The 14821-nt window shown below is 43.3% G+C and overlaps 1 long non-coding RNA gene across 1 annotated transcript; it reads left to right on the top strand.

Moving 5' to 3' along the window:
* The first annotated feature begins 12607 nt into the window (after nucleotides 1-12607).
* Nucleotides 12608-14235, top strand: LOC112640830 (uncharacterized). Its single transcript, XR_003124282.3, has 2 exons — nucleotides 12608-12961; nucleotides 13680-14235. It is a non-coding gene; the product is annotated as an uncharacterized LOC112640830 (long non-coding RNA).
* The last annotated feature ends 586 nt before the right edge of the window (nucleotides 14236-14821 follow it).

Below are 14821 nucleotides of genomic sequence, written 5' to 3'. Positions count from 1 at the left end.
GAAACACCCAGAAGGGAGGCCAGAGGTGGGCTTTCGCAAGCAAAGGGTTAAGGTAAGACTCTGTTTCCACTTGGGTTCAGGCCGGGCTCTGCGTGTCTGGTGGGCTTGTTGGGCAATTCTCAGCAGGAGATGCCAGCCGAGGAAGAGGGAGATGCTGGGGCAGACGCTGCCTTGCCTGATTTTGAAATCTTCTCCAGGCTGTTCAAACCGCTGCTCTTGTCAGAAATGGAATCTGCCCGGCCCACGCATCTCCAATTATCCCTCTGGCCGCAGGATCCTGTGTCCATCTGGCAGAGGCACAGGCCTCAGGAGAAGCATGTGGACCCGCTGAGGTGGCACAGCAAGTGGGTCTGCAGAGAGCCTCTGGGTCTGCTGTTATAGGGAAGGCTCCATTTACGGGAGGGTGGCTGTGGGTGGGCCAGGCTCCCATGAGGCTTTGAGGGCTCCCCTGGGAGGGCAGCAGGCCTTACAAGCTCCCTCCCTCCTTGCTCCCATTGCTCCCCTTCCTTGTCTCACTCAGAGGAAAAGTAGCCACAGGCCACAGCCCTTCCTCGTGGCTCCAAGGAAACAGGTAAATAAACAGAAGACAAACATCAGGAAGGAAGAGGCCAACTTACAAAACACATGCATCCAGAGAGGAGAATCCAGAAAAAAGGTGACGTGGTTGTTTGGAGCCCCCACTCTAGATGCTAAAGAAGTGCGTTCTCTAACCCCAGAGCAACTGCCACCCCATTCCCCTATTCTTGTCCCCAGCCCTGACCCCCATCCTGGGCACCTCACCTTCTACATGTCCTCTGTCCCCTAACCTCACGTCTGTCCTTCCCACCAGCACCCAGGCCCTGCGGTCGGGCAGGTGGGAGTTAGAATCCTCGCTGGGTGACTGTGGGTGGGTCTCTTAGCCACATGCTTCCCATTTAGGCCCTGCGGGTCCCTGGGAGTCCTAACAGCGCTCACCTCATGGTGCTGTGGTGAGGGATAAATGAGAAGTGCGTGCGCCATGCCCATAGTTAAGTGCAGAAGGTTGTTGTTTTTTTTAACTCTCTTTTCTCTCTCGTTTTCCACTCTTTTCACCCTTTCCACAGTTTTTCCTTCCTTCTCCCGAAGTTAAACTTTGTCAGGCCCAAACCTCCACCTCAGCTGCAGCTGTGAGCTGGGGGTGCCTCATTCCCAGCTGGCTTCCAGGGTGCTCTGTAACATCCCTCTGCCCCCCTCTGCCCAGCTCTGGAGTGCCCTCCACTGCTCCCTGGGCCGTGCCTCATGCACGGGAAAGGGGTCCCAGCAAGGGTCGGCACATCGTCGGTGGCAGCCCCACACTGTGACTTGCAGTAATTCTGTGTACGATGACCTTCAACCCCGTGTCAGATGTGGAAACCAGGGGCTCTTAACTGTGGCCTTTGGAGGGTCTGAGCATGGTCCTCCAGAGGTGGCAGGCTCCTTGGGGGGGCGCAGCTCCAGTTGGCTTCCTTTTTTGACTTTGTCAGCCCCTTGGTGCAAAAACACTGCACATGTGCTGTCACTGCTATCTGGACCCATTTCAGCCCCTCGGAAGCACCCAAGCAAGCAGGAAGGGGCTGAGGCTGGGGGGAGTGGGGTGGTCTTTGGTCAGTTCTAGAACTCCATAAATAAGAATCCAACCTTTCACTCTGGGGCCCACATATCACACTGTCACATCCAAGCCTTGTAACTCCCTCCCTTCCAGTGGGAGCACAGTCCCTTGGGGCGGGGGTGATCAACCCTTCCCAGGTACCTAGAGAAAGCTTAGGCTCTGGAAGGCAGCACTCACCAGGAAGGTTTTATGTCCTGAGACTCCTGTCTGTCACTGTGAGGTCTCCTGACTATATGGCAATATCTGTCCAGCTGCTGAGAGGCAGCCTGCCCTGCCCTGGCCTCACTCTTATAGCAAGGGCCTCCGTGGTTGACGGAGGTCACCAGTATTAGGGTTCTCCAGAGAAACAGAACCAACAGGATGGATAGAAAGGTGACAGAGACATAGATGAGGGAGAAGAACTTTCTTTCTACCCTTCTAAATTCTCAGCTGAAGTCTATATAACAAGACAGATTAATAAGAGAAAAATAAACAGCTTATTAACATGTACATCTCATGTATACATGGGAGAAATTCGGCGATGAGTAATTCAGAGACATGGCTAGAATTCAGGCTTAAATACCATCTTCAGCTAACCCAGAGGAAGAAGGGTGTGGGGAGGCCAGCTATGGAATGGCCAGGAAAAGGACAATGAACAAATGTAATTTGTTAGGCAGATTTAAGTTGGTGCTTTAACCTCTCTTTAGTCTCTACTGACTTAGTCACATTTCTCTTTCTGGTACAGAGAAGAGAAGGAGACACCCTTAGAAATGAAGATCTCCTTTTTAATGTAAATTTCCTTTACAAAAGGGTAACTTCTGTTTTCAGAGCTTCTCTTGGGTGCACTGTTTTTGAAAATTCCTAACCTCAAAAAATTCCAACCTCAAAAAGGCATATTTTGGGGTGGCATATTCTGGTCTCCAAAATAGATTGAAAGAGATTTATTATAAGCAACTGGCTCATGAAATTATGAAGACTGATAAATCCCAAGATCTGTAGAATGAGTTGACAAACTTGAGACCCAAGAGAACCAATGGTGTAGTTCCAATCTGAAGGCCAACAGGCTCAAGACCTGAGAAGAGCTGATATTTCGATTCAAGGCTGAAGGCAAGAGAAAGGCTGGTGCCCCAGTTAGAAGGCAGTGGCCCAGAAGGGAGCTGGGGGGATTAAAAACCCCACCTGTCTTCCAGCCTTCCAGTCTCTTGTTAGAGCCTCTTTGGCAAACCCAACCAGAGGTCAGAGGACAAAGGAGCCTGTTGATATAAATCTTCAGCCTTCTGGGGCACAGAGCATGGTGGGAAGAGAGGAAAATCCATTTGAAGGGGCAAGTGAAGAATATCCAGTGCACCAGCCCTTGGTTAAAAGTAAAAATTGTATTCTTTTGTTTTTTTGAAGATTTCATTTAATTAATTAATTTAGAGAACGAGAGTGGGGGAGGGGGTGGAAAGGAGGGAGAAAGACCCTCAAGCTGACTCCACATTGAGTGTGGAACCTGATGTGGAACTTGATCTCATGATCCTGAAATCATGACTTTAGCCGAAATCAAGTTGGACACCTAACCAGCCAAGCCACCCAGGCATCCCCAGAATCACATTCTTTTATTTAATGTCTAAGTCACAGCAATTCTGAGCCCCTACCTCCCCAAACTTTAATCTGTTCTCCTCAACCTCTAAAGAGGGTATGTGCACCCAAGTTTTCCTAACAATAGTACAGTAACATGCGTGCTACTGGCTTTGGCATGATCCATGTTATTTTATTCTATTTGCTCTTTTTAAGTGCTAAGTCACATGGGCTAAGAGAGGTTAATTTAGAGATTCTAGAAACTTCCTGGGCACTTGACCTACAAAAGTCACAGATCTGGCTGTCTTCTAAAATAAAACTACCTCTAGGTCATGAGTATAATATACTAGATTTCTGGAGTTCTCTAAAAGAAAGAGCTGTTTCTGGGTCATTTTATTGGATATTAAATTAGGAAATATATCTTTATCTTCTAGCCAGGGGGTGATGATATATCAGATATCTACATTCTACATCAATTAAAGATAAGGAAGATAAAAAATTTTGAAAGTTAGCAAAAAGTTTGATTCTAAGTCATGGGGAAAATTCTTTGCTTTCAAAATTTCATGATCATTTTGCATCATATCTTAATGCGAATGGTAATTGTCTATCCTTAAATGGAACTGATTTTGTGATTTTTGTGAGCTTTAGAGTCAGATTATTCACTTACAGCTATTATTACTAATCTTGTTTTGAATTGGAATACATGCTATTGCAATGAACTTGTGAAATTCCCTGGCAACTTCCAGGCATCTCCAGACTGCAATAGATTGGTGCCTGGAAACATTTGGTATGCCAAAAATTATCATTCTTAAAGGCTTACTACCAACATTTCAAGTCTAGAGTCCCAAATCCTTCTTATAAGAATTCTAGTTATATAGACAGTTATAGTCTATATAACTGTTATAGTGACAGTTCTTAGAACTACTTTGATAATTTGCGAGTGTGTATCAATCAACTTCCACTTCTTTCACCTTCAATAGGGAGTAATGAAATTCTGTCTAATTTGTATTCTTACCCAGGATGCCTTGTTTTGAAGTTTTTTAAAAAATTAAATCCAGTTGATTTTTTTTTTTTAAAGTAAGCTCTATGCTTAATGTGGGGCTTGAACTCACAACACCAAGATCAGCAGTCCCATGCTCTGCCAACTGAGCCAGGCAGGTGCCCTGCCAGCATGCCTTTTAGAATGTTTTCCCTGGAAGAGGAGATGCTAAATGTTTCCCACATCATCTAGTGCTGGTCAGAAACTTTTGGGGTGTGAAAACGTTGGGGAATTGTATTAGGGTATTTTGACCGCAAGGAACTGCAAGGAACTGCAAATCTCAGCTCAAAAAGCCTTATACAACAAGGAACACTTCTTATTTTACAAAACAAAAAGCTCTCTGATAGAATAGAAATTAGTGACATCATCAAGAACCCAGCTTCTCTCCACTTTTCTGCAAATCCTTACTGCAAATCTACTGGCTTGTCCTCAGATTATCAATTTATGGTTATAAAATGGCAGCCACGGCTGCAAGTATCACATTAAAACACAAAAATGTTAAATAAATAAAAGAAATATCCCTTTGCCTCTTTTTCAGAAGGAATTAATCTTTCTCAGAACCCTCCAGCAGGATCCTCTCATTACTTATTGGTCAGAATTTAGTCACATGTTCAGGCTTTACTCTATTACTAACAAAAGGATTGGGGTCACCTGGATTGGCTTAACCACATCAAGATCCACCCTCTGGAAGCTGGGGGTAGTCCTGGAAGGACAAAGGAGGGGATACTCAATTGAATGTGGTATAGTTAAGAAGGAGGGTGGGCACCAGGTCCATGTCAGGAAACAACCTAACAATGCCCACTGCAAAGAAAGCCACATGCCTGAGAAAGTGTTGAGGTTTGAAGGCCCAGGTAGGATGGAAGGTAATGGACAAGCCAGTAAACTCAGGGCACGATGTTTTCTCAGGGGGACTGCTCTGGTACTTATTCTGTACACAGGTAAGGAGAGCTCTGTTCTAGGAAATTGGATGGAAAACAAAGACAAACCTAGTGGATGTCCTTTCACTGGATGCTTGCAAATGTAATTTTATATTTTTAACTGTGTAAGTACCTTAAGGTACAGATATAAAATGGATTAAAAAGATGGCGGGCGATGGGGGGTAAGAATTCTCAGTGTCAAACACTAAGGTACTCTCTAACTGTACTAATTTCCCCAGAAATAGTCGTCTAGTTACTCTGACTCATTAGACAACTATATGTCAGATCACGTATACCAATTCTTCACTGGGAACATATGGTTCTTGCACTTAAGACAAAACTAAAAGTTTTCAGGTAAAGTTTTCACATTGTCATAAACTGTCTACAGATGAGAGGAAATGTTTGCTTTTCTGGGGCACACCTAGTCTTTCATCTGCTGACGACTGGAGGACTGTTATTTCATAAAGTCTAGACTTGTTATCCTGCCCCAAGCACGCACCTGTCTACGTGTGACTCAGCCACCAGAGAGCCAGCTGACAGCCACCTGGCCTCCCCTACAGCCTGCTCTTTGGAAGCCACTCACGGTCCCCTTTTTCTGATTCCTGTCCTTTCTACCACCTGAGGTAAAACTTATAAACCTTATGTTGAAAATTTGAGTGGGTTTTTATAGTATTTAGGTATAGACTAGTAATTTTCCAGAAACATGCGGTTACTAAGACAAATGAGTCATTTCTCCAGCCAAGTTGCCAATTTTTTCATGAGTAAAGGCAACATTTTCTCAACCAAGGAGCTTGGGTTGGGCTCCAGAGTGCAGCAAGAAAATTCTACCCTGAAAGGGTCAAAAATGAAATGTCTTCACTGCATCTAAAGTCGCCAGTGGGGACATTATTGTTCATTGGCGGTCCTCATGACATCACTGTCAAATAAATGAATGTGTCCACCAAGAGCAAGTGGTCTGTCCACTGGTTGAGCACCTGGCCTATTGGGTTAAAGTCCTGCTTTTGGCAGTCTGTCCTTCCTTCTTTTTTTTTTAATTGAAATTCGATTTGCCAACATATAGCATAACACCCAGTGCTCATCCCATCAAGTGCCCCCCTCAGGGCCCGTACCCAGTCACTCCATCCCCCTGCCCACCTCCCCTCCCACTACCCTTTGTTCATTTCCCAGAGTTAGGAGTCTCTCATGGTTTGTTTCCCTCTCTAATTTTTCCTACTCATTTTCCCTCCTTTCCCTTATAATCCTTTTCAGTATTTCTTATATTCCCCATATGAGTGAAACCATGTGATGTTTGTCCTTCTCTGATTGACTTACTTCACTCAGCATAATACCCTCCAGTTCCATCCACATCGAAGCAAATGGTGAGTGTTGGTCCTTTCTAATGGCTGAGTAACATTCCATTGTATATATGGAATGTTGTATAGGGTCCTTCAAGACCCTAACAGGTTCTATTCTTTTATAAACATTTCTTCCTACTGTCTCAGGAAGGCAAGACTGTGTAGAAATTAAAGGCTCCAAGCTAGAGTTCCTGTGTTCAAATTCTGGTTCTGCCACTTACCTTCTGTGGGATCTTAGGCAAATTATCTCATGACTGCATGCATGTTTCCTCACCTGCCTGGTGGTATAAGGGTGCCTGCTTCACATGTGTGTTGTGACTCTTACGTGTAAAGTAATTGGTATATAGCAAGTGCTCAAGAAATGTTAACTATTATTATTTTTAAAAAATATATGCCCTCTAATCCAGACATTCTACTTCTAAGAATTCATTCTAGGAAAATTATCATGGGTATCAGGCTCCATGTTGGGCTCTGTGCTGGGCGTGGGGCCTCCTTGGGATTCTCTCTCCCTCTCCCTCTGCCCCCCCATGCTTGTGCTCTCTCTCTCTATGCTGCTAAAAAAAACCAAACTAAAAAAAAAAAAACAACAACAAAACCAAAAACCCAAAAAACTATTCCTTCAGCATTTTTCATAACACCAAAAACTGAGTATAGTCTGAGTGACCAAGAATAGGGAATTGGTTGAATAAATTATAATATACCCTCAAAATGAAACACTACTCAATAATTAAATACCAGTGTATCTCTAGATAAGACATGGAATGATATTAGTGAGTTAAGGTTAATAAATGATCAAAACAAAAATGTAAAATAATGTGCAGAATGGATATAGTGTTTTATTTTTTTTTATTATTTTTTTGGATATAGTGTTTTATAAGAAGGATGAGAATATGTATGTGCAAAGAAAAGGGTACACCCGATGTTAATAGTATCTAGGATTTTAGACTATTTTTCTTATCTATACTTTAAATTTTTCTGTCATTATAAATAATCCATGTAAAAATTCAGTGAATTCCAAACTGTCTTTTACTATTCATTTCCTGTAGTTGGCTCAGTGACTTACCCTGGGCCCCTCTCAGGGAACCAGAATAATATTGTTCTAAAAGTGGGTACCTGGTCAAGGACAGCTCACCCTTGGGTGGGTCCAATGGCCCATGAGATGTGGGGGGCTCTACCCTACAGGGGGATAGTGAACAGCAGGCTGAACAACTCTTTTGGAACCTGGACAAGAGAGTCGGAATGGGGTGCACAACTGGCAGGTGAGGAGAACAAACCAGGTACCTTGGAGATGGGCCAGAAACACTACCATAGAGGGAAATGGTGGCGGCACTGTTCCCTGTGCTGCTTTCAGCTCCTGATGGCTTGCTCCTTTCTTGGGCCAGGTTTAACACGAGATATCCATAAAATCAATTTCTTTTCTATTTTTAAAAATTTATTTATTCATGAGAGACACAGAGAGAGGCAGAGACACAGGCAGAGAGACAAGCAGGCTCCCTGTGGGGAGCCCAATGCAGGATTCAATCCAAGGACCCCAGGATCATGCCCTGAGCTGAAGGCAAGGAGCCACCCAGGCGTCCCTCAACTTCAATTTCTGAGAGCATTTTTGAGTGAGTCTTTGTGTCTTACAGCAAAAACAACTGAACTACCAGTTGTCTTAGCACTGTCTATCAAATGGATTATGAATTTCTTCAGGGCAGGCAAATGCCTGCTTTACCCTGCACATGCAGCTCAAGGCTTGGCTTGAGCTGCATTTAATGCTTCACTCATTCATGCTTTCATTCAGCAAATACATAATATGCATTTAGTGTGTACCAAGTATGCTTTTTAAGCAGTGGGGCTACAACTATGAGAAAAACAGACCAAAAAGTCCTGACCCTATGGATTCGTAAAACATAATAAATAAAATATATGGTATGTTAGCTCATGACAAATGCTAGTGAGAAAAATATATCAAGAAAGAGAGTTCTGGGATGCCTGGGTGGCTCAGTGGTTAAGCATCTGCCTTTGGCTCAGGGCGTGATCCTGGAGTCCCAGGATTGAGTCCTGCCTCAGGCTCCCTGCATGGAACCTGCTTCTCCCTCTGCCTTTGTCTCTGCCTCTCTCTCTCTGTCTCTCTTATGAATAAATAACTAAAATCTTTAAAAGAGAGAGAGAGAGTACTAAGAGTTGGAGGGAGGGAAGGCAGAAGGAATTCAACTGTAGAGAGCATAGTCAGGGAAGACCTTGTAAGGAAGAAGTATTTGAGCAGAATCCTAAAGGAGATGAGGGGGCAAGTTGTGCAATTATTTGGGGGAAGAGCATTCCAGGCAGAGAAAACAGCAAGTGCAAATGGCCTGGGGCATGGAGAGCATAATGGGTTAGAGAAAGAGCAATGGCACCAAGGTGACTGGAGGAGAGTGAGTGAAGAGGGAGAGCAAGGCTTGTGGAAAGTGGGGATATCAGGAAGCAGGCTTTTGCAATAACCAAGGAAAAGGTGATGGTTATGCTGCTGAATATGGTAATGATAGCAGCGGGCAGAAGAGGCAAGAACATATTCTAGATGTGATTTATTTTTTTTTTAAGATTTTATTTATTTATTCATGATAGACACACACAGAGAGAGAAGCAGAGACACAGGCAGAGGGAGAAGCAAGCTCCATGCAGGGAGCCCGATACGGGATTTGATCCTGGGACTCCAGGATCGCGCCCTGGGCCAAAGGCAGGCACTAAACCGCTGAGCCATACAGAGATCCCCTCTAGATGTGATTTAAAGGTGGAACACTGCAGCAGACATGATATCCTAGACAGATATGACCCCAAACATAGGCTCTGGCTTCACTTTCCAGTTTTAGATTAAAGGCCAAGGCTACCCCTCAACATGCCCCTGCCCGGAGCGACCGTTGACCTTTCTTGTATAACATGACTCATGTTGGTTTTAGACAATAGGGAATTTCCCTGGGCCTCTGCCTGGATGAATATTCTTTCTCAAATTACTCCCACCTTTCCTCTTTTCTGACTGTTTACCAATTCCCTAAAATAATTGAATTGTCCTTTTTGTTATCTCCTTATCAAGTCTTTGGTAAGCTCAGATGAAATAGCAAAATTCCCTCTTAAAATTAATCCACATATTTTCTTTGACAGCGAAAAAACAGACTCCCCACAGCCTTGGAAGGGAGTAGAATGAGGTGGAAGGGAAAGGAGACAGTCAGGAATGCTCAAGTCCAGTGCTCTTGGAGTAAAGTTGCCCTTGGGTTGAAAGTTGGAAAAGTGATTAAGGTCCTTTTCTATGCCATGAATCACCGTTGAGGGCCATCAGCGGCATCATGTGACCTCCAAGACATAACACGCTTCCAAATATAGCTAATAAGTTACTAGGGAGAAGCTTAGCCCCTTGAAAAACATCTCACTGAGGCGGAACAATGTGACTTCTGTGAAATCAATAACTAGCCCTCCTCCCCAACCTCCATCCCCAACCAACTGAACACTGTAAATCAAAGGATAACCAGACAGCTCTGAAAACATACATTGTCCCCATATTTCCAGCTATTATCAAAGCATTAAATGAATTAATAATAGGGAAAAAATTATGCTCAAAAGTATGCCAGGAATGGGGCTGTCGAATTTCTGAGTCAACTAGAACTAGGGCTAATATCTGGCAAAATGTGTGGTTTAATTGCTCAAGGTCACTTTCAAGGAGCTGTGCAAGAGGCTGACAAACTTTGTTGGAATTATCGGAATTTTTGCAAGCTTGGTCATGTTGGCCTACCTTATGTAGGAGTCAGATAAACCGTCAGATGTCTGACTACCCCAACTCCACATCACATATTTTCTTCCTTGCCTGTGCTCCCTGGTTTTTCCTAAAGTCCACTGGTTCTGGGGTTAGATGATCTGGTTTTGAAATTTAACTTCACCACCAACTGGTTATATAATCTTTAACAAGAAGCTTAACATCATTCAACAAATCTTTGCTGAATGCCCGCTGTGTTCGGGTACTGTAAGCATTGATGAGTATACAGTTCTTAGAGCCTCGGTTTTCTCATAAACTGATTGATGAATATCCCTTGCCTTGACCGTAAACTTAGCGGGAAACAGGATTAGTGGGAGAATTGAGATGCCTCCTGAGCAACCAGCACAGAGTAAGTGCATAGTAAATGATATCCATTATTGTAATTTTAAGAAAATATTTAGATTCTAAGAGGGGGTATGGAACATTTTCTCAATCTACCATCCTTTGAACTGGCAGGAAAGAAAACCTGGTTCTCTTCAAGAAGGTAAACCAAAGCTGACTCTAGAACTCTACAGTCTTTTGAGATGGTCTCTCACTGGTTCACACCTATGTGTCTGTGATGATAATTTTATGTGTCAATTTGTGCCATAAAGTGCCCAGATACTTGGTCAAACATTATTCTGGGTGTTTCTGTGAGGGTGTTTTTCAATGAGGTTAACATTTAAATCGGTAAACTGAGTAAAACAGATTGCCCTCCCTAGTGTGAGTGGGCCTCATCAATCAGTTGAAGCCCTGAATAGAACAAAAAGGCTGATCTTCCCCCAGGTAAGAGAGAATTCTTTCCTGCCTGAGTGCTTTTAGAATAGGACATCAGCTTTTATTCTTGCCTTCAATCGTGAACTGAAATATCAGCTCTTTCTGGGAACAGCCTTTGGATACAGACTATGCCACTAGTTCTCCTGGCTCTCCAGCCTTTGAACGCCGACTGAAAGTAAACCATTTACTCTACTGGGTCTTGCCAGCTCACTCATCACGTCTTGAGACTTGCTAGCCTCATAATCACATGAGCCATTTCATATCCTAAGTCTCTTTATATATATGTATATACATATATGTGTGTGTGTGTATATCTCCAACAGAATATATACATATATACCCAGGGAGAGATAAACACATAAACCCTTACATCTTTATATATACAGATAGTGTATATATATCTATCCTATTTGTCTTTTTCTCTGGAAACAGGTTTCTAATACACTTCCTCAACTGATTTTCTACACTCCTGTAATCTATCCTGTACTCCAGCTGGGCTAAACCTATAAATCTCCTTAGCCTACCATGCTCTCATATGTCTTTGTGCCTTTGCACAAATTTTTCCTTTGCCTTAAAGCTCTCCTCCACCTTAATCTTCAGGGCCAATTCCTACTTACTTGTCAAAACTTGATTTTAGTACTACTTAGCCTAGAATGTAATCCTTTTGAATTGGGGCCTTCTCCCATAGCACTCACTGCTTACTTCCCTCTGGCACCTGTAACTTGTCACATTTTGGTTGAGACACTAGGCACAAGGTAAAACCTGTACCTTTACCTGGCTCCAAAAATAGAAGGTGAACCTCTTGATGGCTGGGGTAGTGATCTATTATTCATAGTACCTAGCACTATTTTAGTTGCATAGGAGAAAGCCAATAAATGTTTGTTGCGCAACTAAAGGAATAAATGAGCATGTAAATAAGAGCATCTCTTTCTTCAATGAGATATAATACGCAAAGGTTAAGAGAAGAGTCATTCTAGAATCATTGAACCAAATCAATGAATTCATATAGTCACTAGCCACTGGATTCAAAAATCCTATTGAATGAGGGCCTCAAGTAAAACAGTAAGGGTTTTGTAGTAGACATTGAGGAGAGAATCATCTCTTTCAGAAGCCAAGATAGCCTTCTGGGCACATTTTCATTAGTTTTGACTGAGGTAATCTTTCTAGAGATATTCAAGTTAAGTCCTTCTTCAGAATTTTTGAAATTGAAAAGAGTAACCATGGCCAACTTTTATGAATGAAGGAGGTTCATAAGCCCCAATAAAAGAAAGTGATGCAACTTCAGATACTTTGCTGAACATGAGCTTTCTTCCACATTAGATGCCTACTACTATAACCAGCTCACCTGTAAATGCCCTTTTGCAATTCAAGATGAAAACTCCACCCTTCTACAGAAGCAGTCCTAGCTAGAAAGGGTAGAAGGCAAGGCCCATGAAAAGTGATACTAAGGGTTCGATGCTAATCAAACCTCCCATGGGCCACTGTTCTTTATCCTGAGGTCCAAAGGGAGATGTTGGCAGATTCAGATCATCTGTGATCCCTCAAGCTGAGATTCAGAGGGCAGCTACAGTCACTTCTCACCTCAGAAGCACACTGGTGACATCATAGGCAACCATGCCCTGTTGGTTCATAGAAGGGCTCAGTGAAACTAAGAAGCCAGAAGACAAGAGATGACAAAAGTTGCAAAGTTGAGAGGCAGGGGCGGGTACACTTCTCAATGGGTCAGAGACTTCTAGGACAAGGAGAAGAGAGTGCAGCAATCCTGGGCAGGTCAGGCTAGGCTAAGGAAGAGCCTAGGATGGAGAGAAGACTGCCTAGATATTTGGAGTTTCTATATCTTGTCCTAGTGTCTCCTAACCCAGAGAAGCTATCCTAGAGATGGGAGTTTCCACTTGACATCCAAGGGTCAGTACTGGGGAGAGCTGTGAGAGGGAGTTAATGTGCTATGGACACCAGACAAGTGGAAGACTAGAAGGAATCAGAATCCACATGGAGTATAAGGAGGTGAGTCTTGCACATGATGGAGATTAAGCACCTGTTTCGTTTGGTTTGAAAATTCTCATACTGCCAGGATCTGGATCTCAGAGATGAAACTCCCTTGGCTACTCCCCTGAGTGGGTCACTTTTAGAGCTATTAAAACAGTATTGTTATAGCACTGCTCTAAGAGCTGTTGTGTATGATGTGGTCTAGACCACAGAAACAGTAAGAATTTAGTACTCTCTATTAACTAAATTTTTCCGTTAAATTTTCTTCCAACTTACCATTTTCAGGATAAACTTAGCTTTTAAAAAAATGTATTTTCATCTCTTACTTTCCAGAAAGTGAATGAAAATATCTTACTATCCCAGGTTAAATAACTCCCACAGCCAAGCATGTGCTGAGGACTCGCTTTATTTTAGCCTCCTCAAACACATCCACTCTTAAGCGTGTTGATTAAGCGTGGCACATGGAGTAGTTTAGTATATTCCAGCCATGGATTGCCCAGCCCTTTATCAGAGAAGTAAATAGCACTGTGATGACAAAACTCCAACAAAGATTTCACTGTACAGACTCTCTTTGCTCACATGACATTGCTTGTGCATCTTTGTGGACGATTCTGGGGTCTGTACGTCCAGCCCTTGCCCCGGTTTCCTGGTGGCATCGAGGACACAGTTGTCCTTGCACTGCCCAGATTCGTTACCACTGAGAACAAGGGCACTATCCTGCTTTCCTTCTCTTCAGCCACAGCTAAATCCACACGGTGCAGGCTCCTGTGGGAGGGGCGTCTCAGCTCAGAGGCAGAGGAAACAGAGGAGCCCCAAACGTGCTCCTGGACACCCATCTGGATCCCAGGTGAGAAGAGACCCTCCTAAGATTTCCGAAGACCACCCTTGGCCCTGTCCTCAGACCAGAGGCCAGTCACTGCTCCTAGCCCACGTTCAGGAGGATGAGACCTCGGCCAGTCCTGGAAGAAGGGTTGCTTATCTCCCCGGGTAGGCTTTGAGAAATCCTGCCCCGAAGCCTGGGTGGCCCTCACCTAAGGGAACAAACCATACCCGGAATCACCCTTCAGTGACCCTTGCTCATGGAGGAAGCATGATGTAAAAAGTCCCCAAATCCTCCCTCTTTGGCTTTATAATGCATTATCTTATTACTTCCAGATGCTTTTACTAATAATACTTGCTTGATCTAACATAAGAATGAGCCTGTGTTCCCTGAACACCCAGTGGATGTGGGGAAGTAATCAAGAAGTGAGTGAGAAAACAGAATATTTTGGAATAAATATAGTTTTTGGTTTTTTGGTTTTTTTTTTTTTTTTTTGCCTGAATGCTTCTCACAGTTAGTAATCCACCCATAATAACATTCAGATCAGAAAGGAACAAATAAGACTATCTTGATTTCCAGATAACAGTGAATAATGTAGAAAATTCTGAGGAATCTAAAAACAAACCAACAAAAACCTCTTAGTTTAGCTAGGCTGCAGGATACAAGATCAACATTCAAAACTCAGTTGTAGTTATGTATAATATCACTGACCATGTGGAAATCAAAATTAAAAACAACACCATTTATAAGACCCATTCTATACCATTCTACACCTTCCAAGGGAATGCAAGCTCTTTGAGACACAGTCTCCTTCGGACATATGCATGGCTGTATCCCCATCCCCTAGAGTAGTAGAGACTCAGAAAATATTAATGGAGTGAGTGACTCTTGATTAAACAAATAAGAAAAAGAAAAAAAGCAGAAACAATCTTGTATACAAGGAAAGAACGGGTCCAAGTTCCCCGTAAGAATGAGGCAACAATCTTTATGTGTGCGTGTCTTCTACGAGGCCCACCTAGCAAACCTTCACGGGCCACCCTGTGTGCGGACATTTCTCC

Source organism: Canis lupus, chromosome 6 (assembly GCF_003254725.2).
Source record: "Canis lupus dingo isolate Sandy chromosome 6, ASM325472v2, whole genome shotgun sequence".
NCBI classification, from domain to species: domain Eukaryota; kingdom Metazoa; phylum Chordata; class Mammalia; order Carnivora; family Canidae; genus Canis; species Canis lupus.
Note: the sequence above shows the minus strand (reverse complement) of the source record. Positions and strands in the feature narration are given on the sequence as shown.